Source organism: Manis javanica, chromosome 12 (genome assembly GCF_040802235.1).
Source record: "Manis javanica isolate MJ-LG chromosome 12, MJ_LKY, whole genome shotgun sequence".
NCBI lineage: Eukaryota > Metazoa > Chordata > Mammalia > Pholidota > Manidae > Manis > Manis javanica.
The window spans coordinates 10,036,753-10,062,242 of record NC_133167.1 but is presented as its reverse complement, the minus strand read 5'-3'; the positions used below and the strand labels follow the sequence as shown (position 1 = coordinate 10,062,242).

Below are 25,490 nucleotides of genomic sequence, written 5' to 3'. Positions count from 1 at the left end.
GGGAACTGCAGACCACTGGATGGAGTGAGATTATGTTCTGAGAACTTCCCAAAGCAGAGAAAGGAGATTTTCAGGCGGGCTGCTAAAGAGCATGAAAGCACAGCTGCAACTCCATCCAGGTCATCCAGGCCAGGGGGACTTGAAAGCCCAAATCAGAGCTCCCAGCGGCCCCTCCCTACTAATCTGAGGTGAGACAGGGACAGAGTGAAGGCTTGTGCTTAGGCCTAGAAGTAGAATGAAATAGCAAAGTAACATTGACGGCACTGGAAGAGCACAGACAAAACATTACAAGGTGAGCAATGAGAAGTTTATTTAAAGCAAAAAAGTGCACAATGGAAGAAAGGGGAGTGTGGACAACCCTAGAGAAGAAGTGCACCCAAAAGCTGAAATTGTGTCTTTTAAGGATTTGCAAGATTGGGATAAAGGTGAAGGGTCGGGGTGGGGTTGGCGGGCAGTGCGTAGACTTGTCAGGTGGTCTTATGATGTCTATCTCTGGTGAGAAACAGTATGTCATTATCTATAGCCAGTCCTCTAGGTAATTCTGTAGAATAAACTCTTTGTTCCTTCCTAAAATAGTGGCTACTCCCAAGCACTGGGAACATATCAGTTAAAGACTAGCCTTAAGATAAGTCATTGGCTGATTACCAAAGATTACGTTAGGAATCTAACTTCCCAACTCTTGGCTTTTAAAATGGAATCTTAGCCTCAAGATAAGTCCCTCCTATTCTTACTATGCTGTTCCCATCTCAGCATTTTGGGGAAAATTAATCATAATGCTTGTCTCATGTCTCTGCCTATCTTACCTGCATTAGCTAGGGCAAGTCTCAAGGTCCCCTTAGATTCAGAGCATAAATTCACATTGCAAAGGGCATTGACTCTGAGTCCTATCTGGCTCTCTGGTTTTATCTGGCTAACTCTTTGAGTCCCATTTAGTGGGCTTTACTGGCCTTATTTTCCCTTCACCCACTCATATCTATTTTTCTGCCTTAACAATATCAACAAGGATTTATGGAAGAGATGAATGAATGAATGTATGAGTGATTTATGTCTACATTTCATGATTTTGACTTTATAGATTCTCTGATATAGGCAATGGCTGGGATCAAAATATCAGAGATGAAGTAATGCTTGAGGCATCTCCAACCAGGTCTGGACATGTATTCTGACGGCCACTCTCCAGCCACTGGACAATAAATAGGCTGAGCTATGTGTTCCTTTTCTTTTTAGTGATTAAACAAGCATACTTTGTTACTTGATCAGGGTCATATATTTAGATTTCACATGTAACTACAATCTCAAATATACACTGGAAGCACACAGATATTTCTTGGGCATTTTTATTTCAGAAAAATTGTCAGTGTGCTTAATTGAATAAACGCTATTTTTCCCCATAGCCAATCAGTTTCTAAGGGAAATGAAATGCATTTTTTGAAGGTCAAGAGTCATCATTAGGTTACTAATTTTTCTTTATCTCCTTAGAAATAGAAATGGTGGACCTACAGGCAAGTTGCAGGGATTAATGTTCAATTTAGCCATTTATTACACATTTAATGGGCACTGAAAGTTTCCCGGGCTATAGTTCCATGGGAAAATCCTGGGGCAAAAATACCTTTGAAACCGTAATCAGTCAAAGGGAGAAATAAAGTGAGAGAGCAGTCATCTGCCACTCTCCTGTGTCTCTCTCAGGAACCAGATACAGAAGAAGGGCCCCACCCATCCTCTCTGGTCCAGATTTGCCCTGGCTTGCCCTTGTAATTACCTATTGATGTGGAGATGGCCTACTTTTCTCCACCCCTTGGGAACACTTATTGATATGGAGATGCATTAAGGCCAGGTGAGAGGTTCTGGAAATACTGCAATTTCTGTTCACCCCTCCAGAAATCTTGCCTCACAATCTATATGTTCCCCATCTTCTGCAGTGGCCCTTGTGTGAGAAAACTGGAGCGTTATAACCAGACTAATAACATACAATAGCAACAGCAATAAAATGATAATCCTCAAGGTGGAGGACTCAGCTATGTTCAAAGTCCTATGCAGATTAAGTCCATAGCTCACCCATTCCACAGGCAGGCAGTAGCTGAACGGGTAGGGAGTTCAGAGCAATCACCATGTGACAGTTGCAGCCAGGGGGCGTATCCAGGCCACAGGGACTGTAGAAGAAAATACCTTAAGGGCGATAAGATACATGTTTTAATAACACCAGCATAAGCAAATCTTGTCCATCAGGTAGGATGCATGCACGAGAGTGGTCCTGTGATAGGAGACTGGCCAGAATGGGATCTCATCCTGGTCGAGTGTACCGACTCTCATGCCTTTCCCTGTGGGAGTTACAGATGGGTCAGTACATAGGGCTATGGGAGGTACAGGCACTGGCCATTTAGATAAAACAATACTTCCCCGTAAGATGCTCTTACCTCCCAGATATTTTGGGTACACTACCATGATCTTTGGGGGCCACTCTGCTGTTTCTCCAGGAATACACAGGAGGCCAGCTTCCAGGCCTTTTCCCCAAGGTGCCAAAAGGACCAGTATCACTGGTCCATGTGTCAAAATGTCCAGGGCCACGTCCACTCAACAGTGTCTCCAGGGTTTAATGCAGTTGGGGCTGGCAGCAGGATGTTGCTCTGCTGGCCCTACCCTAGCGTTTCAGTAACTCATTTTTGGTTTGTACATACAGTTGTACAGGAGAGGCAGCAATGTGTGTTAGCATAGCCGCAGGGCTCAAGGATCCTTTTTGGGGCTTCTCATTCAAACGCTGTAGCACTGTCTATAAATGAACTGACCAGCCACGTAGACTATTGGTGACCAATTTCAGGACAGATTTCAATAAACCATTGTACCTGTCTATCATGCCTGCCCTGGTAGGGTTATATGATACATGAAACTTCCACTTTATTCGTAATTGCTGCACCCATTCTTGTAATGCATGTCCAGTAAAGTAGGTGCCTTGATTGTTCTCAATCACTTGCAGAAGGCTGTAGGCTGCAAAGAGATGCTCCTGGTCCCTCTTGTGTTGCTGATCTGCATGACATGCAGGAAATGCAACCAACCGCCAGTAGCTGTGTCCACCGAAGTCATGGCATGCCAATATGCTTCTGATACAGGCAGAGGCCCAATATAGTCCATCTGTCACCTGACAAGGGGTACTGACCCCTTTACTATTGTCCCATGTTGCTGCGGGACTTGGTGTAAGTCCCTCTCAGAGCACACAAGGCACTCCTTCTGAGCTCTGCTGACTTCATCAAAGATCAACGGCAAGCCCTACTGATGGACTACAGCCCACATTGTCTTTTGCCCTGCGTTCAACAAACACTGATGTAACCATTGGGCCACATCAGAGGCAGGCTTTCCTTCTAGCCAGCGCACTTGGGCCAATGTGTCTGCTTCATCATTCCCTGGGGATGAGAAAGGCAAATGGCCAGTGACATGATATATAGTAAGTGTCTTATCCTGACCAGAGGCCCATAGGTCTTGCCATAACTCTTGTCCCCAAAGAGGCCAGTGACCAACCATCCAGTTGGCATGGTACCATGTTGGCAGCCACAGGGTCAAGCCCCAATAGATGGTCTAGTTGTCAGTGTAGACAACTATAGGGGAGGGCTCCTGGGTGACCATGAGCCACACTGTCTGCAACTCAGCCCATTGGCAGCTCTTCCCCTCTCCATCCTCTATCCGTATTGTCTCAGTCTTAGGATGGAAAGCCACAGCCCTGCACTATGGGGGCTGCCAACGACTGGAGCCGTCTGTATATCAAGCATCTTCAGGTATAGGGGCTTTTCCCTCCTGATAAGGACTCTTGGCTACCAGTGGCTCAACAGCAAGTTCTTCTTGCTTTCCACTCACCCTAATAAGTGTTGGAGTTCTCCACTTAAGGGGCTAGTAAAGAGGGTGCTGCACTGCTGTAAATATGTGCCCCATTTGGCCAGTGTAGGTGTCTGTGCCATGCCACTCCATGGCCTTTGGGTCAAGTCTCACACCCACCCCGTGATGGGGTAGGTGGTTATTACCTTGGTTGGACCTATTCTGGTGATGGGCTCCATAGCCAGCAAGGCATGGTACACCGCAGCCAGTTGCTTCTCTGTCAAGGTGTACCAGACCTCTACTCCTTTCCATAGTTGTGACCAGAATTCAATAGGTTGGTGTGTCTGTTCAAGCTGCTGCCCAAGACCCCATCCATGACCATCTACAGGTATGAACATCTAGCTCACAGGGCCTTGATGAGTCCATTATGTTCAAGGCCTGCACGGCCTGACTGCTCGCTGAGCAGTAAAAGCAGCTGTACATGTTTAATCCCAGTCCCACCTGATGCCCTTTTGTACCAACGGGTATAAGGGCTTCAGAATTTGTGCCAAGTGTGGGATAAACACTGTCCAGTAGCCCAAAAGACCCCAAAACTTTTGTAATACTGCCACAGTGGTAGGAGAAGGAAAGCCTGGACCTTGTCTATGACTGCTTCTGGGGTAACTTTAGTTTTACCCTATCAGACAATCCCCAAGAACTTTACAGACGAACCAGGTTCCTGAACCTTGGTGCTGTTCACAGTCTGGCCTTTCTTCTGTAGGTGTTGCCGCAGTCTAGGAACTGCCCCTTTGAAACCTGCAGGAGAACCAGATGTGAGCATCATGTCATCAGTGTAGTGACACAGCCGCACCATTTGTGGTTTCTTCCATGTGGCCAAGTCCTGGGCTACAAGTCTGTGACAGCTGGTGGGACTATAGCAGTATCCCTGCGGGAGGACAGTGTATGTCCACTGCCGGCCTTCCCATGTGAAGGCAAACTGTTCCTGACTTTCCTGTGCTATGTCAATAGAGAAGAAAGCAGTAGCAATGTCCACGACGTAATGATACGTGCCCAGTTCATGACTGCAGGCGTCCGTAAGGACTGCTATAGAAAGGACAGCAGCATGCAAAGGGCTGTGACTTTACTCAATTCCCTGTAGTCCAAGGTCACACACCAGGATCTGTCTGGCTTTTTCACTGGCCACACTGGGGAATTAAAAGGACTGTGACAAGTAGGGATTCTACCACATTTTGCTAAGCTGATGGACAGTAACCGTAATGTGGTTGTTAGGGGGGACCTGATATAGGGGAGAGCATAGTAAACATAGTACTCTTCATGTAAGTGTAGATTAAAGATTAAAAAAAAAAAGAAAGAAAGAAAGAAAGAAAGAAAGAAAGAAAGAAAGAAAGAAAGAAAAGGGGGATTACTCCTTGATAGGATAAAACTATTGGTAAATCAAAGATCAACGCATGCTTTAAATATCCTTAATGTTGATCACTTAAAGGGTGTCAGATGATCAGCTATGGAGGTACTCTTTTCTGATAATATTCCTTTCTCTTAATAAAAAAAAAAAAAAAAAGCAGTCCCTGTGTGCTGGCCTCCAATGAGATCTGCACAGTGGTGTAGAGGGCATGTCAAAGTGTGGGCAAAGGGTCTGTTTGTTTCTATGCAGAAGATCAAGGCCTAGCTTGGATACCCAGAAAATGAACTAAGATACGATATGAGGAGGAGCTTCCGGCATCAGCACTCTCTGGAGGACTCGTGCCGGGGGATGATCATCAAAAAGCCTCCACAGGGATCCGGGCGATGCTGCGGTCGTGGCTGCGTTCACCCCACCGTCTCCTGGACTTGCCATAGGAATGAGGAGGGAGATGTCTAGGCTGGCATGTGCAAACAGTGAGACAACGAATTTGACCGGATCTGTACTGTTGGAACTCAACCAGGAGTTGGGAGGGGTGCAAGTTGTAGCACTCCAAAATCTTATGACTATAGACTATCTACGGTTAAAAGGACATATGGGAGGTGAACAGATCCCAGAAATGGGTTGCTTTAATTTGTCTGATTTCTCTCAGACTGTTCAAGTACAGTTGGACAATATCCATCATATCATAGACAAATTTTCACAAATGCCTAGGGTGCCTAAATGGTTTTCTTGGCTTCACTGGAGATGGATGGTAATTATAGATTTGCTTTGTTTATGTCACCGTATTCCTATTATGTTAATATGTGTGTACAAATTAGTTACTAGTTTAAAACCTATACATACTTAAGTTACTCTACAAGAAGATATGTCAAAGAAATAATCAATCCTCCCATGTTTTCTTCCATCTGCTACCTCTATAGCTTTTCTTCTTCCTTCCTAATTACAACCCTTAAATAGAATTCGTGCCTCATATCGAAGTTACCGAGTATCATAATTCCTCCAGGTGGTAAAGATACCTTGAGACAAGTGCTGGGCATAGAAGCCACAGGGCATAAATCTGCAAAGAAGTAAAAAGCTAACCTTTTCAAACATATGGCTACTCTCTCACTTACCAACTTTACATTTCCCTGTATGGCCCCGGAAGATGACTGGTTAGCCAGAGACGGGTAAGATTCCTCAAGGGAGGAACAACCTAAGACAGGCACAGTCACAGGGGTGCCATCAGGTGAGAAATTGGGGATCAACAGAGGTGAGGCTCAGAACCTCATCCCCCCTGCTTTGAGAGAAATCTTCTGCATCCGTGGATGGTTTATTGCCCTTGTCTAGCTTGGATTAACACATAGTCTACAGGCACACACCTGATCATCTACAATTGCTCTCCTACAACACTAAACTATGTTTTCTACCTTTATCTTGCATCTACCTACCACTTCAGCATTTTATTAAAAATAAAAATAATAATAATAATAAAGGGAGAAATGTGGGATCAACATATAAATCAAGTATAAAAATCAAATGAATATTCATATTTGACCTGATTGTTTATACTTCATAATGCGTGATCAAAACCGAAAGTTTCTGTGATGACTGCCCTTGTACTGTTCACCATGTAAGAACTTATTCACTATGTAAGAATTCGTTCACCATGTAAGAACTTGTTCGTTATGCTTCAGAAGATTGGAGACTGACGAGAGTTAGGCTTGAGATGGATTAATGATTGTACATTGAGCATTGACCCCCCTATACTGAATTTTATTGTTGTTAACAACCATTTGATCAATAAATATGAGAGATGCCCTCTCAAAAAAAAAAAAAAAAAAGGACTATGAGTGGGCTTTATGATGCCTACCTTCTCAAACTCCTGTAGAGTTTCTCCAATTTCCTTGTGCCCCCCAGGCAATTTATACTGCTTAGTATTTGTCACTCACTGAACTCACCTGCAGTGGTCTGTAACCACAGGCCCTGCAGGATATGGACCCCCAAAATATATTCAGGGATGGGAGAAATGTACACAGTACACTCCTTTGGGGGTAAACACCCTATCTGCAATGGGATCTGGGCTTTCTTCACGCTAATTGCCTTACCCCCAATAGCCATCTATCACAGCAGGGGTCCCAGGAAAATGCTCAGGGTTCCCATGAATCAGAGAACATTCAGCTCCTGTGTCCACCAGCGCCAGAACACGTTGTGCATTCACAGGGGACCAATGAATTGCTAATTCTACATGTGGCCTCTAATCTCTACCTTGTCCCCCAAGGTGAGGGCCTTGATCCACTCCCCCCCTCCCATCAAACCACGATGCCCAATCATCCTCCTGTGGGGGTGAGAGCCCAGGCGAAGCCTGAGTACTGTGCTCCAGGAAGTCTTGCAAGGACACAGGCCTGGACATGAGAATTAGTCTCCGGCTTCCATGTCCTGGGCCTCAGCGGCTGGAACTGCTGCTCTGGCTTTTAATTGGTGCCACAGTTCTAGCAAGATCCTACTGGGCTGCCCATCAAGTTTTTCTTTCATTACCCTTTCCTTTATCAAATCACCCCACATCTGGGTTCTTGAGACCTTCACAGGGCCCTTTGCACCTCTCCTTTCAGTTGTAGCCCATACTTCCTTCCGTGCTCTTATTGTTTCAACCTCCCCCAGACCTACTAAAGTACAAGTAACTTCACTTATGGGTTGCCTTATGTGGGGGACAAGAATAGTCATTAGGGACCCAAAGAGAGATGGGGGAGCTGTATGGAGCACCAGATCTCTCATTCCTTTGGTGAACAACTCCTCATCGGGCCCTGGGGGCCCATAGTATAGATGATATTTTTCATGCCTGGCTCCCGTAACACCTGCTGGAGCTCTGCATATGTTTTCCAGCTAGTGGGTAAGTATGGTAAATCACCCTGATTAGGCCAAACTGCCCTGATGGCTGCTGTCAGCCCATCCAGAAGCGCCTGATTCCCTGAGGTGTGATGGGCACTTTGCAACCACTGCCGGAGGGAAGGGTGAGTCATCAGGGAAGCTGGTCTACCCATTTCAGAACCCGACATAGCAATGTTTTCCACCCCCAGATCCCAGAGATGCAAAAGCCGTGTAGGCAGAGGTTCTGTCACCTTCTGCTGAAACCAGAGGCTCATGTCCACCAGCTCATCCTGGGTATAGGGGCAGAGCATGGAGTGCCTCCTCCCCCTGAAGAGCCTGCAGTTGTTGTGTTTTTACTTTCTTAATTACAAAGGGGTGGGCCTTTAATACAGGGGAGGCAGGTGCCTTGGACAGTAGCCTTGGCAACAGACCAGCCCTGGGCCCCATCCCCTCATCCTCCCGCAACACCTCCTCTACCATCTCTGGGGCTGACGGCACTGCTCTTCCCCAACCCCTCCCCACTGCCCCCCACCACCGTCTCCTGCAATGCGGCTTCTCCTGATATCTCCTCTCTTGCTGCTGCTAAGGAATCTTCCAGGGGCACAACCTGTCTTCTCAGTGTCTCTCTTTCTTAAGGGTAACCCATAGGTCATTGCCCTGCTCCTCCAAGCGGATGCTCAAGTGTGTCTCTCTCCTGCCAAAGTCTCTCTCTCTACCCTTGATAACCCTCTCTCTCTTCGATAACCCTCTTTCTTTCCTTCATAACCCTTTCCAGTATCTCAAGGGAAAGGCATCCACAATCCAGGTTGCTACATGGCCACTCAGGGCCTCTCAGCAGTCTTCTATCTCATGGAGGGCTAATTTCACAGCTTCCAGTGTTTCCACCCTTCCCTAATTATTGTGAAGTCCTTACTCGTCTAGGAGGTGCTTTACCCTAGACTGGTTCCCCATTGGGGATGCCCCAGTCGGAAACCCCACAGGTAGGGGGCTCCAGAGTGAAGCTACACCCACTACCACTGCAGCCACTGGGGCCTCCTCACCATCCACAAGGGGCTTTCCAGGCATCTCCCCACCATCTCGAGAGGCATCCCACCCAAGGGTTGCACTCATGTAGACAAATTTCGGGTTCAGAAGTCCTGCCGATTACTTCCAGGTGTAACTCTGGGGGAAAATCCCTGGGCCAAAAAACCTTTGAAACCAAAATGAGTCAAAGGGAGAAATGAAGTGGGAGAAACCCATTTATTGCTTACAAGCAGTCATCCACTTCTGCTCTCTCGTGTCTTTCAGGACCCGACTGTTGATATGGAGAGGGACTACTTTCTCCAGCCCTTGGAAACGTCTATTGATATGGAGATGCACTAAGGCCAGGTGAAAGATTGTGCAAATACTGCCATTTTACCCACAGCTACCAATAGTGATGAGACTATGGTGCAATTTCTATTAGAATAATATATACAATCTTTGAGGGACACCCAAAGAGATCATTTTGGGATGCTGAGGGAGGTGTGATGAAGAGGATAAATCCACAAAGAGAGGATTCATGGGTTCAGGCGGAAACTGTCAAGGAAACAGAAGTTACTGGTGTGAAAAAGGCAGGTGGGGTGGTGAGAGTGTGTGATGGGGTGTGACCGGTGGTGGGGACCCCAGTGGACCTTCGTAGGCTGTGCAAAGGCATTCAGACTTCATCCTCTAGGCAACTGTGAACCAGGCCGGACTGTGACGCAGGGGGCTGGCGAAATGGGAGCTGAGCGCTCACAGGTCCTCTCCCGTGAGGACAAACCTACAGCAAAGGTTGTGAGCCAGCAACTCGAAGGAGTGAGGGTGTGGGGGTTGTAGTACAAAGAGCCAGGAAACGTCGCAAATAATTGGAAATTGTGAAGCCCCAGGAAGCAATTAAGAGATGCTTGCAACGTGGACTTTCTACTATTCATGCTTAATCACTGTCAGCTGGGAGAGGCGGACACCACAACAGAAAATTGTGATAAGCAAGTTAGCGCACGCTGGACATTTACTGTGAGACTTTTTTAACTTTTCCAATATGAGCTCATGTAATCCATGCAACAATTCCATGCAGTATATTCTGCTTCATCTCCATCTTACAGATAAAGAAAAAGAGTCACAGAGTTATTAGGTCACGTACCCAGGGTCATTTAACTGTTCACAGAACCGGCATTTCAATTTAGGCAGTGTGGCCGGAGCTGGATCTCTTAAACCCAGTCCTGTGCTGCCACCTGGTGGTTCCCAGTGGGAAGTGCATCAGCAGACGTGAGCCGGGGCAGCGTGGGGCGGTCGGGGAGGGCTCCCTGGAAGAGGTGAACTTGGACCAGAAATTAGAAGGTGCGGCGGGAAGACTTTGCAGAGGGGGAGCAGCAAGCGCCAAGGCAGGAAGGCGTGGCGACATTTTGGGGGAAAGTGACAATCTCGGTGAGTCAGGAGGAAAGCCGGACGCGTTAGGAGATTAAGCTGAGAGTTCCGGGGGGGATGTGGGGGTGGGGGGTGGACCAAGGTATGGGATCCCCTGGGCCCTGGAAGGGACTGGGACTTTACCCTGGAGCTGATGGAAAACCACTGAAGAGGAACCTGCGGGAGTGATGTGGCAAGATTCACATTTGACACAAATTCCCTGGCCGTTCCGAGAAATACGGATGTGGGATTCCATCCAGACCAGGCGCAGGAGGCCAATGAGGAACCATGTGCCTCTCCGTCAGTGCGCTTTCTCAGGGAAGCCAGGCCCTGCCTTCCGGACAGATTCCCCGGGCGTCCCACACGTGCCTCTTGCCCACAGTGGGGCTGTGTTCATCCAGGGTTCCCGGCCCGCAAAGGGTCTGTAGGCTTTTTTGGGCTCAGAACTGCATTCGGAGGCCCAGGCAACTAGATCGCTGCCTTATTCTCAGGAAATCCACTGGGTAGAGCCACTGACTAGTGGGAATGAGGTTCTATCTCCAGCACCACACACGCGGTGGCTGCAAACAACATTCAGATGACCCCTAATATCCGACGGTGTGGTTTGGGTGAAAGTAACCTTTTCCCCCTAATTGATTTTACTGGGCCAACTGTTGAGAACAATTTTCTTAAGACCCATTTCTTTCTTACAAATGTAGAAGGATTGGAAGGATCTAAAGGACAGAGAGAAAAGGGCCTTATAGGAATTCATAGGCCCTTCGTGCACTGAGAGTTTGCATGGACTTTGATACATTACTTTCTTTTCTTAGGGCCAAGCCAACGTTTAAGAAGAGTTTGCAACTTTTGGTACCATGTTTAGATAGAAAAGCCACAGGTTAAAGCCTATACAGCTGATGCAGTAAGTGATGGAGATTCTTTAAAGATAACAGATGCTGTTAACCGTCATCAACTTCCCTCCCAGTTTTACTTCTCAGCCATTTCTATTTAATAAGTAACAGGATAAAGAGATGAAAGAAACTCTCCTACCACTGACCAATGCTTGGGTGGCCTATGCCTCCACATTCTTCATAAAGGGAGTGTTCTTTCTGCCACAAACTGTGTGGACGGGTAGGCACTGAGGCCCAGGTCCCCTGGCAGAAGCCAGACAGCAAGCATTGGGGTGAGTACCCTGTTAAACCTGAAATCTCTGCTTCCTTGAACCAGCCAGGACAGGACTGGCTCCCTGCCAGGGGTGGTCTGTCTCATCCCAGACTTTCTAAAGGAAGATCTGGAATCAGAAGATGCAGAATAGGTCGGTGACGCTCGCCTGCCAGAAGAATCAGCCTTGCTCAGTACTGTTGACAGTTTTAATTTGCTAACTTAGTTTGTTTGATTGTTCTTTAGATTTACAACCATCTAAAGGGAATTGCTTGGCGTCCGTCCCTCTGTGGTTTGTTTGTTTGTCAGTAACATTATACTCTAGGCTCATTTATTAATTTGGGAACTCTTTAGGCCCTGGAAGCATTCTCAGGGAATCAGAAATACATCCTGGTCTGGTGTGTAAACAGATTCTGAATGAGGCTTCAGGGAACGGACCAGAGGTGCGGGGCTCCCCTGTGCCTGTACTTACTCTGTGCGTCTCCCCAGGGTCACTCTGTCTCTGCTTCTTTGCCTTTAAATGAGAATGCGTCCTGGCCCAGCATGGCCAGGTTAGTCCCATGGGTCGGTTGTTTCCTTTTGCCAGTGTATCAAATAAGCCCCAGCGTGGGGTTCCAGATGCCCACACTGTTCTCCCGCAGGTTTGGGGGCCGGAAGTCTGAACTCAGGTTCACTGCACTGAAGTCAAGCTGTCAGCCAGGCTGGTTCCTTCTGGGGAGTCTGAGGAGGGGATCCGCTCCCCAGCCCCTTCCAGTGGGGAGGCTCCCTGCATTTCTGGACTCGGCCGCTCCCTTGACTCCCTCCAGCCTCTTGCTTCCAGGATCACATCTCTTCCTCCCCCTTCTGTAGCCAAAGCTCCCCCGGCCTCCCTTCTATAAGGATGCTTGTGATCTCATTTAGGGCCCATCCTGATGCTCTAGGGTAATCTTCCCATCTCCAAGTCCTCAGTCACATCTGCAGAGTCCCTTCTGCCTTATAAGATAACATTCCTAGGTTCCAGGATCGGTACTTTGATGTTTTTTTGGGGGTGGGGGGCCATTGTTCAGCTGACCACAGCACCTTTCCCTTTCACACTGGTCAAACTGGATGACTCGGAGGATCATGGTTAGTCCTGGGGAAAGCCTCAATCTGAAATATTTGCAAAATGTAAGGCCCACATAACCACCCTGAAAGCAAATGTTTTAGCTTTAGGAAGTGTCACTTGGTCAAAGAAAATTCTGCCTTCAGAGTTCTTCAGGAGTTCAACCTGCTAGCAAACAAAACAGTGGTTTGCGGAAAATACATTTTATTTGGTTAGAAGCTTTCATTAGAATTCATATTATTTTTTTATGTATTGTTACAACCAGCACTGACCTGTTGACTTACACGTGTTTTCCCAAGCTCGTCTGATAGGTGTTTTCCTTAGAGTTTCCTCATTTCTGGAACTTCCTCTCCCCTCTGATCACAGGTCCACCGGCAGGGTCGAGGTGGTGTTCTGCCCATAGAAGCTTCTGCAGGGAACATGTTTTGGTGGAGGAAAAAGACTGCTGGATTTTGGAGGAGTGTTTAAATTCCTCCATGTCAGGAACAGTGAAGGTCCCAGAGGAGGTAGTTGAATGTTTGATGGCGATGGCGGCTTGTTTTAGGATGCGTGGGTGTAGCTGTCTTCAGCGTTGATCTCAGCATCAGGAGGTCTGGCTGTACTCGGCCCAGCTGGCGAATGTGGGGCCAGCCACTTTCCTTCTGCAGCCGGTGGTTCCTCACGGTGAAGCAGAGGATTTTTCTAGGTTACCTGGAAGCCCCTTTCCTCTTCTTCCAGGGTGGCTTTCTTGTAAGTTAAGTCTATGCTGACAAGTTTCTCCAGTGTTCGGCAAAGGCCTTGTGAGGCCATCTGGGTCATTACTGAGGCTGTCCCCGTGGTGTTTTTCTCTCTGGGGTCCCCACAGTAACAACAGTAGCACTCAAAGTGCAGAGCAAACAACCCAAACCGGAAACCAAATAAAAGAAGAGAGACTGGGTTAGAAAGCTGCAGGAAGGCATATTTATTTGCTCTTCGGCCTGTGCGATGAGAAGGGCAGGTTTGCATGCATGAATGAAGTTTGTACGACTCCACAGCCTGCTCAAGCCCTGAGTACACAGCCCGCCCCACTGGCTGGATACCAAACCCTCTTTCACTAACCACATGCCATAATATTTGTACAAAAGGTGTGGGCCAGCGATTGCTTTGTTCCTTAGGGTCTAACAGTCTGCTGAGTGGGCGCTGCTCAGTCGACTGTCCTCCCCGGGGTTCCTGGCAGTCAGGGGTGTCTCCCACTCAAGAGCGTTTTTACAGTCACCCCACTCTTCTCCTACTCTCTCATCAGACCCAAGTGTCTTCTGATATTTTTGTATTAAGCCTTTTCTTTTTTTTTTAAAGAGCAGTTTTAGATTCACAGCAAATTAAGGGGAAAGTACAGAGATTTCCCATGTACCCTCTACCCCTACACATGCATGGGTTCCCCCACCAGCACTGTCCTGCCCAGAGGGGTATGTTTGTTACAGCTGACACACCTACACTGACACATCATAATTACCCAAAGTCCATAGTTCATGCCAGGGTTCATTCCTGGTGGTGTCCATTCTGTGGGTTTTTGGACAAATGCATAATGAAAGGTATCTATTATTATGGTATCATATAGCATATTTTCAGTGCCCTAAAAATCTGTGCTCTGCCTGTTCATCTATCCCCACCAACCCCTAATCTTTTTGCTGCATCCATAGTTTTGCCTTTACCAGAATGTTGTAGAGTAGGAATCCTATAGCATGTAGCCTTTCCAGGCAGCTTCTTTCACTGTATGCATTTAAGGTTCCCCCCCCATGTCATTTCCTGACTTGATAGCTCATTTTTTATAGTGCTAAGTAATATTTCATTGTCTCAATGTACCACAGTTTATTTATCCATTCACTTGCAGAAGCATATCTTGGTTGCTTCAAAGTGTTGGCAGTTATGAATAAGGATGCTGTAAACATCCATGTGCACAGGTTTTGTGTGGACATAATGTTCAACTGCTTTGGATAAATACCAAGGAGTGTGATGCTGCATCACATGGTAAGAGTGTGTATACTTTTATAAGAAACTGCCAGACTGTCTTCCAAATAGCTACTGTTTTGCCTGCCCCCAGCCGTGAATGGTGTTCTATATCCTCACCAGCATTTGGTGTTGTCAGTGTTTTGGGTTTTGGCCCTTCTAATAAGTGCGTAGTTGCATCTCAGTGCTGTTTTATTTGCATTTCCCCGACGACATGGGATGTGGAGCATCTTTCCACGTGCTTACTTGCCATCTGTGTATTTTCTTTGGTGAGGTGTCTGTTACAGTCCTTGGACCATTTCTTAATTGGGCTTTTGCTTTCTTGTTGCTGAGTTTTGAGAGTTCTCTGTGTAATTTGGACAGCAATCCTTTATTAGATGTGTCTTTGGCACATATTTTCTCCCAGTCTGTGGCTTGTCTTCTCATTCTTTTGACCTTGTCTTTCACAGAGTACAGTTTTTAATTTTAATGAAGCCTAGCTTATCAGTTATTTCTTTTACGGATTGTGACTTTGGTGTTATATGCAAAAAATAAATCATGGCCATACCCAAGTCATCTAGATTTTCTCTTATGTTATCTTTTAGGAGTTTTATAGTTTTACCCTTTAGCTTCTGTTGATTTTTAATGCAAAGCACTTTAGCGTTCTCTTTTGTTTCTTATCTTTGCTCATGGTAAGTTTACCCACTTATGACATTTGCTTATGAAAACAGTTCCCTCCTTGAGAGTATTTCTGATAACAGGTGTTAAGATAGCAGCATATTTCTAATCTCTGCTAATTTAAGTGTCCTCTAATCTTCATGGAAGGGGGGATGGAAGATTGTTTAGGGTAAAAGAATCTTGGGCTTGAATATGAATGTACTTGTGCTTAGAAAACAGTGCTTTTTTACCCCTAAGTGTAATAAATAAATAAATAAATGCAGTTTATAGCATAATCATTGAATAGCTGCTTTTCAATAACAGGTGACTATTCTCTCCAGTTTCTTTTTTGGCCTTCTTATGGTTATGAATGCCTTTTCTTTGAGCGGGATGATGGATTATTTTACCTTTTCTTCATATCACAACCTTTTACCTTTTTTTTGTTCAAAGTGAAATAAGCAGAAAGGAGATGAAAGATCATCAAATAGGGAGTTAGAAGACCTGGATTTGAGTCCTGGTTCTCCACTCAATAAATAACTCCACCTGGAAAAGTCGTTCCATTGATCTGGGCCCCCATTGCATTACCTGGTAGCTGTCCTAGACGACCTACAGTTTCTATGACAATTTCACTGAACTCTAAGTAGGTCACTTTTCATAGATTTTTTTTCCCACATCTAAGTTAACCCTAGAAAGACTTTTCAAATCTACATAAGTCAGTTTTAAAAGGGAGATATAGAATAGGAGAGAGGAAATGATGAGTCTACTATTTTCCACTTCTTTATTTTTAAAATCAAAGTTCTGGTATTTTCTCTCAGAATTTCCATTAATCATGGAAAGGGCAACGGGTCCCTCATTTATCTCTGCCATTCATTGATAATCTTTCATTCTATTCCACCCAGCATTATAGGAGTTTTCTGTGTTCTTAACCTTTCTGATGGTTTGGTAAAAGAATATGAATGCTGTCAATGCTGATTTCCAAGAATTATTGAAATTTATCCTTGGTGGTGTGGTGTTTGCCTGGTCTGACAGAAACTGGAAAAATTCCCTCCCACACCTTGAAAACTGGTATGAAAAGTGCTGCTCACAGAAAAGGTCATTCTTGTAACGGAAAGAAAAATGTTGGCATTTGCATGTTTGGGTGCACCTTTCCCTTCCCGCCTGCGTGCTTACAGGTGCCGTTCCAATCCACATGATTCATTTCCTACTTGCTCTGTACTTTGTATCACTTCAAACAAGACATTTGTTTCAAAATAAAAAAGCTCAAGAATGCGCCACTACAAATTCAAGGTTTCTGCTCCAAAAGTTGAAGTTTGCTAAGGGGTGGCTTAGCCTTTTAAGAGATTCTGGTAAAAAGCAGATGGGATTACATCATCTGTGCAGTATTACCTAATTTTGCTGAGGTGGTGTATATGTGTTGAGGAGTATGTGGTAGAATTAGTAGAAGTTGCCCAGGCTTGGCAGTCCCAGTGACTCAGGTTTCTCTGGATTCTTCTTCCAGTGAAGACTGCAAGGAAAAGGGAAAGATATAAAATCTCTCCTGAGAGAAGAGCAGCGAGACACAGGCGGGGCATTCGGAGCCAGTGGGGGCAAGAACCGGCTCTTGCATCTGGTTGTGAAGGAAGCACGGTCAAGTCAAGAAAATAATAATAGCAGTCAGCTTTGATGTGCATAGACATTTTTATTTATTTTAAATTTGCACTTTCGTTTTGGAATGATTTTAGACTCACAGAAAAGTTGCAGAGGCACTGCGGAGAGTTCCCGGGTCCCCTTCACGCAGCTTGTCCCGATGTGGCCAGTTTACAAGACCGTGGCACGTTTACCGAGGCTGAGGGATTCTCGTTGGCACTCTCCTGTGCCCTGAGCTCCAGACTTGGTGGCATTTCCCTGGTTTCCCACTGACTTCCTTGTGTGGTTCGAGGATCCCTGCGGGGCGGCCGAGTTGCGTTCAGCCCGCATGTCCCTTAGTCTCCTTTGGTCTGAGACAGTCTCAGTCTTTCCTTGTGTTTCATGACCTTGACCGTTCTGAGAAGTCAAAGCTTTTTAATTGTTTATTTTTTACTTTTTAATGACTTTATTTTGTAAAAGTGCTTTTTAAAAAGTTTTTTTTTTTTTTAAGTAAGACATGGCCCACCGAATACCTGGTGATCGGCAGCATCCCTCACCATGACCTGCTGCGATGCTACCCCCCAGTGCCCCCATCACGTCCCAGTAAACTAGGGGGATGTGCCTAGGAGACAGCTGGCTTTTCGGGAGAGTGTGCAGCAAATCACTGTTCGACCGAGGGTAAGAGATCCAGAGGTAGGGCCTGAAGGGGGCTGTTTCTTCACATTTCAAAGGTTTAGTGAATTAACCAAGAATGGAGTGTCAATTTCTTCAAACCTTAGGCCGGTAGGAAGGCAAGAACGGGTTTTATCTGCTCCTGGGGTGAGCGGGGCATACGGAAGTTTCCCATTAAACTATGTATTCACAGTGACGTGTGACCACCACACAGTCTTGTTTCAGAACCATGTCACCTCCCCCCTCCCTCCCAGAAGAAGAATCCCCCAGCGCTTCGGCGTCCCCTCCTCTTTCAGCCCCGGCAGCCACCCTTCTGTCTCTGTCTCTGTGGATTTGCCTGTTCTGGACGTTCCATGTCCAGGGAATCCTACCCTCTGGGGACTTCCTTGTGGGGCTTCTTTCACTTGGAGTAAAGTTTTCGACGTTCATTCATGTTGTTGTGTCAGTATTTCACTTAAACTCATTGCTGATAGATATTCCATTGCAGGGATATATCATACCTATTTTATTTTCAATCACTGACTCCATGAAAGGGGAGGAGAATGAAGGCAGAGCTTGAGTGAAATAGGAGAAGGGTATGGCTGCCGCTTTGAAAGGACTGGGGTCCCATAAAGCATCAACTTCTTGGAAGCAGAACTAATGTTTCTGCCTTTCACGTGTCTTGTGTCTGCCTGGCTCCCAGCCCTGCAGCCCCCTCTGCCCAGCTGAGACCCCAGGATCCCCACCTGCCAGCAAAGCATCATTCCATTTTAAGGACCCATTTCCAATCCTGGGGGTGGAGAATCGTTTAAAGCACACTACCTACCTCGCTGTTTCCCAAAAGTGTTTTGATGTTCCAGAAGGTAACAATAGATCTGTTAAAAAACAAAACGAGGAATTCTCTGATCAAATACATTTGGGAAATGTCCCCTTCTCGAGATTTAAAATGAATCTAAGTATATGAATATCTCCGCAAAAACATCAGGAAAGTATTTGGTTAACTTTGCTTAGCCGAGGGCCACCCAAGATTACCTTCCACCACCTCCAGGGACAGTGGTGGCCCCCGGAAAATTGTGGAAGATGCTTCTTTCTGGCACTGCTTCATCTCTGGCCCTGGCTGAGCACGTGTTGTAGCCGTGACTCCTGGGCTTCTGTCCCGATGGCTGGGTCACAGCCAAGTCTCAGATCCCAGCCCTGGAGGCTGGCCCTTTCTTCATCTGTGTTATTCTGCTCTTACCAGTTCACCCCTGGGCCAAACTGGAAACTCAGCTCAGGGCTGGGGCTCTGTTCGCTCCTGTGGGATTTCCCCATTGTTCTCTGCTTCCTTACACACTTTACTGGGTAGGTCCTGAAGAGACTGCTTGCCATACCTTGGGACAGTCCAGTTACCTTCGTGCTCAGTGACCTGACCACAGCCTTCTGCCTAGATGGCCTGCAACTTGCACAGCTCCCAGTTTCTGTAGTTTCTCTCTACTGGTCTCTGTGCACCCGAGGTCCTGGTCACAGTCACCCAGGCTTTCTTGTCCCACAGTAGTCTTCTCAAGGTGCCACATTTGAAATATGGCAGGGCCCTGCACCAGGCAGATGCCTGACTTGTTGCTGAAATTGCCACAGGGCAGCATCAAGGTGCTGCCCCACCCTCAGGGTTTGACTCTGCACCCTGTCCTTTCTGAGGACGAAGAGCTTTGGTCAGGCAAACTCAGGTTTTGATCTTGCCTCTGGCACTTAATAGCCATGTGACATCTGGCCAGATTCAGTGTTCTCTGAGTGTCAGTTTTCTCATCTGTGAAATGGGACTTAATGAGCCTACCTCACATCATTGTCAAAAGGGTTGGTTTAGAATTGGCTTAGACACCATCATTGTTAACAGATATCATGTGGAGAGACACCGAAGTAAAAATAGATATGAAATCCCCTAGCAGAGGGGATTTCTCTATTATGAGTTAATATTTGAAAATCACTTTGAGGAAGGTAAATAAAGTGTGTGATGCTAAAAAAAGTGTTATAAAAAAGAAAGAAGTTTCTTTTTCTTTCTTGATAGTAAGGATCTATGAACCATTGGCTTAGAGAAGAAATTGGAAAATCACTTCTACGGGGCAGCTAGTTACACCAGGACTTGGGGCAATGCCCCAGGTTGGCTGGGTTCCACCAGGGTAACACTAGACACTAGAAGATCACCAGCCAGCATGGGAGAGCTGGTTACTGTGCTGGCTGAGAGGTGAAATTTAATTGTACTTTTAAAGAAGCCCTCTCATCCAAAGGAAAGAGCAGCTAAGCAATATCAAGCATTCTTCTGACCCTCCAACCATGCAGCGATCCCCCACGCACCCACCCTCATCTCAAGGGCTATCTTGTGGACCCTGCCTCTCTCACCAGAATATCCCTTTTGTCCTCTTTCATCCACTCAACTTCAACCCCAGGATCATAACCTTCCCCCTTACCCTGCCTCCTGTCCCCCCTTTCACTTGCCCAGACCCACATGATACCAGGGAGAGAGAATCCCCAGCACCTCAAGTGTGTTCTCGTGTCACTGTTTCCTGAACGTGGACCATAGTGGCCTCCAAAGAGCAAGATGAGAATCCAGCCAGTGGCTGATAGAACTTCTGGGTGGGATCATTTCCTATTGAGAAGAAAATGAGGGTGGAGAGTTGCTGACTAAAGAGCCCCTTCTTGCTTTTGGGGGGCTGCTGAACCGACGACCAGTACAAGCTTCTGCCGGCCTTCTGCATACAGCTGTCTTTGCAGAAGTAATATGTTAAGGATAGGCCGGGATCCTATTGCTGAGTCCAGAAATGGTCGGTTGCTTGATGTTGAACCTGAAACCAGTTTGCAAATCCTCAGCTGTGTGCTGTTTAGATTTGTCCACAACTTTGGTCTTTACTTACTATTATTATTATTTTGTGTGTGTGAGCATAGTCTTTCTGAGTGGGTGCTACACATCTAATTAGCTGCATATCTGATCCATATCTGTATTTTTCAGCTCAGACAGACATAGGGCCAGGAAAATTGCTCCCATGCAATGCATCCACATGTTCCTGGTTTTATGGCTAAGAAGCTTTGGTACATAGAGTTAGAAAAATACTGATTCAAGTAAGAGAAGAGTATGTGTGCATCTTGGAGTTGGTGGTACAGAATGGTTTGGGTAAAAAAACCTTACTTTACAACTAACTAGTTTTAAGACTTTGACAGAATTCTCGGGCATGTAGTTGATTTGTTTGTTGAGTTGGTTGAGTGAGTTCTAAAGTCACACACAACCCTGAAATCTTAGCCTGGATTTGAACACTGTACTCTCTTCTCTTGAAACAAATTTTGTGTTTTAACCTCAAGTTCTGAACTGATAAAAGCAGATGACAGAAATAAAATGGATTCACATTTGCCACATTTCTCAATAGGTCTGGGTTTTCCTTCTGGGGAATTAAACAACAAAACAAAACACCAGAACTGATGGGCACTGGTCCCAGTACCAGGAAACCACCTTTGCCAGGCAGAACAGGGAAGGCATGAGATAAATGGCCTGGGAACAGCATATCAGCTAAACTTTCAAAGGAGAGGGAATCCAATGGGACACAAGCAGCAGAATGGTGATTATCTGCAGGAGGATAAAGGAGGGAAGGAGGGCAGTGGCCAGGCTGGGAAGTCACCGTCACCAACAAGGGGAATCCTGTACTTGTGCCCAAAGGACACCGCTGCGGGCGATTGGGAGCCCATTGGTGTTACAGAAAAGACTGGGCAGTTCAAAATGCTCTGTGTGGTGGGTTCAGGGAAATGAATTGAAAGGAATGAGTATGGAATTTTTTCTGAGCCAATCCAAGGATTGACAGGAAAGCTCCAAGGTAGTGACTCTGTAACATCTGGAATTACAGAATCCTTAGAGGCACCCATGAGAACTGTGACTTTGCCTCCTCAGAAAAATGCACTTACACGGATAGATCCAACATCTTTTTTTTTAAAGACATTTTTTAAGAGTAGTTCTAGGTTCACAACAAAACTGAAAGGAAGGTACAGAGAGTTCTCATGAACTCCCTGCCATCAACATCCCCACCATAGTGGTGCATTTGTTACAACTGATGGTCCTACACTGACATGTCATTATCACCCCAAGTCCATAGTTCACTAGGATTGACTCCTGGTGTTTTGCATTCTGTGGGTTTGGACAAATGTATAGTGACTTCATTCCACCATTATAGTAATGTATGCAGTGGTTTTATCCTAAAAGTCCTCTGTGCTTCACTAGTTCTCCCCCCTTCTTCACCTGTTTATACATCCAACCCCTGGTAACCACCGAACTTTTTACTGTCTCCATAGTTTTGCCTTTTCCAGAATGTTATAGAGTTGAAATCATGGAGTATGTAGCATCCAGATTGGCTTCTTTCATTTATATGCATTAAAGGTTCCTCCATGTCTTTTTGTGACTTCATAGCTCATTTCTTTTTGTTACTGAGTAATACTCCACTGTCTGGATGTACCATGGCTTATTTATCCATTCACTTATTGAAGGATGTCTTGGTTGCTTCCAAGTTTTAGAAATTATGAATAAGGCTGCTACAAATATCTGTGTGTAGGTTTTTGTGTGGACATAAATTTTCAGCTCCTTTGGAAAAAATACCAGGGAGTGAGATTGGGATTGTATGGTAAGAGTATGTTTAGTTTTGTTAAGAAAACTTCCAGACTGTTTTACAAAGTGCTATATACCATTTTGCATTCCCACGAGCAATGAATACAAGTTCCTGTTGCCCCACATCTTCTCCAGAATTTGGTTCTCGATTTTGGCCATTCTAATAGGTAAGTAGTTGTATCTCAGTGTTGTTTTAATTTGAATTTCTCTGATAATACTATATATGATGTGGAGCATCTTTTCATATGCTTATTTGCTCTCTGCATATCTTTGATGAGGTATCTAGTAAAATCCGTGGTCCATTTTGTAACTGGGTTTTGTGCTTTCTACTGTTGAGTTTTAAGAGTCCTTTGTATATTTTGGATAACAACCTTTATCAGATGTGTCTTTTGCAAATATTTTCTCCCAATCTGTGGCTTGTTTTCCCATTCTCTTGACATTATTTTATGTAGAGTGGAAGTTTTTAATTTTAATGAAGTCTATCTTACCAATTATTTCTTTCATGGATTGTATCTTTGATGTTCTATCTAAAAAATCATTGTCATGCCCAAGGTCACTCTAGATTTTTCTCCTATGTTATTGTCTAGGAGTTTTATAGTTCTGTGTTTTACATTTAGGTCTGTGATAAACTCTGAGTCAATATATGAAGGATCTAAGATCTTTGTCTAGATTATTATTATTATTATTATTATTTACAGATGGATGTCTAGTTGTTGGAGCGCTATTTGTTGAAAATACTGTCTTTGGTCCATTGTATTGCCTTTGCTCAGCTTATTTATTCAAGATCAGTTTACTATATTTATATGGATCTCTTTCTGGGCTTTTTACTCTGTTCCATTTATGTATTTGTCTATTTTTCACCAATACTACATTGTCTTGAGTACTATAGCTTTAGAGTAAGTCTTAACATCTGGTAGTATCAGTCTTCCAACTCTGTTCTTCTCCTTCAGTACCGTGTTGGCTGGACCCAACATTTTACATATAACTTCTGGGGCTTTATAAATATCTTTAAGGTCACCCCTGGGCTCTAGGGATTCACACAATTTAGTTAATAATCCTTCAGTGTAGAATTGTTGTAGCAAACTTCAGTAAGTGATGAATGATTATGAAGGAGGGATAGTGAAGAAAGGCTCCACAGAAGACAGATTTACCTCTAGTGAAGCCATAGAAGATTGGGAGAAGCTATAAGGAAACCGAGGGAAGCAAGGTCACTAAGACGGAAGTCAAATCAGAAGAGGTGAAGAAACGTGGGTTTTGGAATAAGAGATCAGGGTTGAAATGTCAATTCTACTACCATCTAGCCATGCAAATTTTGACAAGGGTGGCTTAGCATGATGATTGACAGTAAGATGTGCATCGATCTACTTCTTTCTCCTTCCTTGGCTAATTTGGAAGAGGAAGGTTTTGGAGAAGCGGCATGGACTATGGGTCTGATATTATTAGCTGGATGATATTGGGCAAATTTCTCAATTTTCCAAATCTCTTATCTCTGAAAGCATTATAGAAATATGTACCCAGGAATGGTGAATATATAAACAAAATATTGACATAGAGAACATTTAATAATTATTAGTCATTAGTATGGCAAAGGAGGCCAACTTAATTTCAATGGAAGGTACATCTTAAGAGAAAGTGGTAGATCTATGAAGGACCTAATGCCTTCATAGACCATAAATTGTAATATTAAAATTAGTTTTAATTTTCTCTTTCTCTAAAATTTCAAACTCATGGTTACTGCCAACAAAAGTCTCTTCATCTCAGTCTCTTGAAGAAACCCTTCTATATCATTCTTCTTTCTCATTTAATTCTCTTGAGATCTAGCTCCTATGAAATTATCTTCCCTGTTTTTTAGTTTTCCCAGAAATAGCCCCGTAGGGAAGATGGGCTGGTCCACCTTCCTCTTTTTCTCTGGTTGGGAACCAGCCAACTGAAGCAATGGAGAACAAGTTTCCCCATGTCGTAGTCATAGTATTCTTTGATTCTGTAATGGCTGAGAGGCGGTTCCAGAAAATTACCATAGCACTGCAGACAGAGTTCTGAGACCAGAGGCCAGGGCAGCTGTGGGGGGAGAGAGGGAAATGATTTGGAAGAGGGAAATGATTGGAAAGGAGGGGTGGGAGTAATCAAAGGTGACTTCCGTTGGTTCATTCAGCTGAGACACATGAACCTCTACCCTGTGTAAGATGCTGTAAAGACAAAGACGGGGAAATACGGGGTTCTCACATGGTATGAAAAGCAAAGTACCATGGGAGCTGAAAGGAAAGAACCATTTAATCCAATTGTGGAAATTACCCTGGAAAAGTAACCTTTGAATGACCTGTCATGAATGATGAATTGGATATGGACATCTGACCACAATGATGGGCCAGGTCGGAGTGGAGGGATAAGGAGTTATTTTGGGAATGAGGGAAGATACATTAGGGAAAGGCCCTTAAATCAACATGTCTATACATACTGAGAAACAAGCCCAGAAGGATTTTTAGTTTTCCTAAAGACTTGATGGGATGATAGAGGATAGCATTACCATCCCATTAGGATATCCCGTGGAGGCGCGTGGGCAGGTGAGGAGCCTTCCACCCTCAGAGGGTCTTCCCCAGCCTGTGGGTATGCATGGCCCATGTTGCTCTCTGTAGTTGGCACTGCCGTTATAGCCGGTGGCAGGGGACACCAGAAGGCTGGGCTCCAAGAAGGGTGGGCAGTTCCGGAAGCACCATCGGTCCCATGCCCCTCCCCTCTGGGCTCTGCCTTATGTCTGAAACCGACGTGTGCTTTGCATTCACCTTGCTCATCAGTGTCTTCCCTCCTTCTCATCTGAAAATCCTCATTTTTGAATCACACCCACTTTCCTCTGGAACTCACCCCTCTTGTTGGTTCTGAGAGGTTTGTCTTGAATCCCTGTTGGAGTTGGTGAGCACTGCCCTCATGGCCTTGGAGGAGGGGATCCGATGGCTCGTGTGTGATCCTGCTACGCTGCTCTTAGCAGTCACTCCTGGGAACTGGACTCGGTTCAAGTTCTAAAGCATTTACTGTGACTTGATGCTGACAGCTCACTTTCGACTCCAAAATCAAGTCTCTTCCTGGCACACAGGAAATGGTAAATAGGTCACAATAAAGCCTCACTGACAAGATCAGCAATGAGAACGAATCTGCAGGAGTGGAAGCCCAGGAGGAAGCTGGTGGAGTCCTTGCCAGACTCCGGGCGGAATGGCACACGTGCTGGGGAAATTCTGTCCGATGGTGTCATGCATGCTGTGGGTGGATTGCACACTTTTTTGGAATGACAGGATAGCCGTGGGGTGTGGCTGCCTTTTTTTTTTTTTGAGTCTGCACATGAGAAATTTTTAGGGGTG

At 45.3% G+C, this 25,490-nt stretch overlaps 2 long non-coding RNA genes across 2 annotated transcripts; both read right to left on the bottom strand.

The window, feature by feature from the left end:
• Nucleotides 1-11,782: 11,782 nt before the first annotated feature.
• Nucleotides 11,783-13,643, bottom strand: LOC140844732 (uncharacterized). The gene is made up of 2 exons (XR_012123213.1): nucleotides 12,941-13,643; nucleotides 11,783-12,833 (listed from the first exon to the last, which is right to left on the bottom strand). It is a non-coding gene; the product is annotated as an uncharacterized lncRNA (long non-coding RNA).
• A 3,335-nt stretch (nucleotides 13,644-16,978) lies between these two features.
• On the bottom strand, nucleotides 16,979-25,178 carry LOC140844745 (uncharacterized). Its single transcript, XR_012123237.1, has 3 exons — nucleotides 25,000-25,178; nucleotides 18,352-18,400; nucleotides 16,979-17,291 (listed from the first exon to the last, which is right to left on the bottom strand). It is a non-coding gene; the product is annotated as an uncharacterized lncRNA (long non-coding RNA).
• Between the last annotated feature and the right edge of the window lie 312 nt (nucleotides 25,179-25,490).